Here is an 858-nt window from a genome sequence, read left to right on the forward strand (position 1 = left end):
CATGAGAGGAGGAGAGTACAAATGCAGGATATTTGAAATGCATTTGAAATTGAGATCAGCAACTTAAAACATATATATGTATACATATACACATATATATACATGCTACATACATATATACAGCACTATATATATGTGTGTGTGTGTATATATATATATAGACTACTATATCAAAACCTCAAAATCTATAATAGATATACAAACAAGAAAGAAAATAGAATCCAAACACAACACTAATGATAGTCATCAAATCACAAGAGAAGAGAATAAAAGAGGGAAGGAAGAAAAAAGACCTACAAAAACAAATCCAAAACATTTAACAAAATGGCAATAAGGACATACATACTGATAATTAACCTTAAATGTAAATGGATTAAATACTCCAACTGAAAGGCATAGATTGGCTGAATAGATACAAAAACGACCCATATATATGCTGTCTACAAGAGACCCACTTCAGATCTAGGGACACATACAGACTGAAAGAGTACCCCGCAAAGATCCACCTTGTTGACTATCAAGTAAAATAAAAGAACATATTCTAGAGGAAATAATATCCATAGGACCAAAAAAATGCCACCAGAAAGCCTGCTCTTCTAGGGGAAAGTGCAGTGAAACACAGTATGTTTGTAATAGACGCATTCTGTTCCCCTGCACAGAGGTGCTTGCTATACACCTATCACACTCTAAAGAAATATTAGAATGCTTTAGTAAGACGTACGAAGTTTCAAATAAATACATTAAGTGCAAAAAAAGTTGTTGATATTTACTCAAACTGGGTGTTTCAATATTCATTTATGTAACAAATTGCCGGCCACAGGTGTTAGTTTCTGCAAAAATCCCCTGGTCAATAATGTG

This window comes from Aethalodelphis obliquidens, unplaced genomic scaffold, assembly GCF_003676395.1.
Source record: "Aethalodelphis obliquidens isolate GAN/ISIS:26980383/991018 unplaced genomic scaffold, ASM367639v1 scaffold53, whole genome shotgun sequence".
NCBI lineage: Eukaryota > Metazoa > Chordata > Mammalia > Artiodactyla > Delphinidae > Aethalodelphis > Aethalodelphis obliquidens.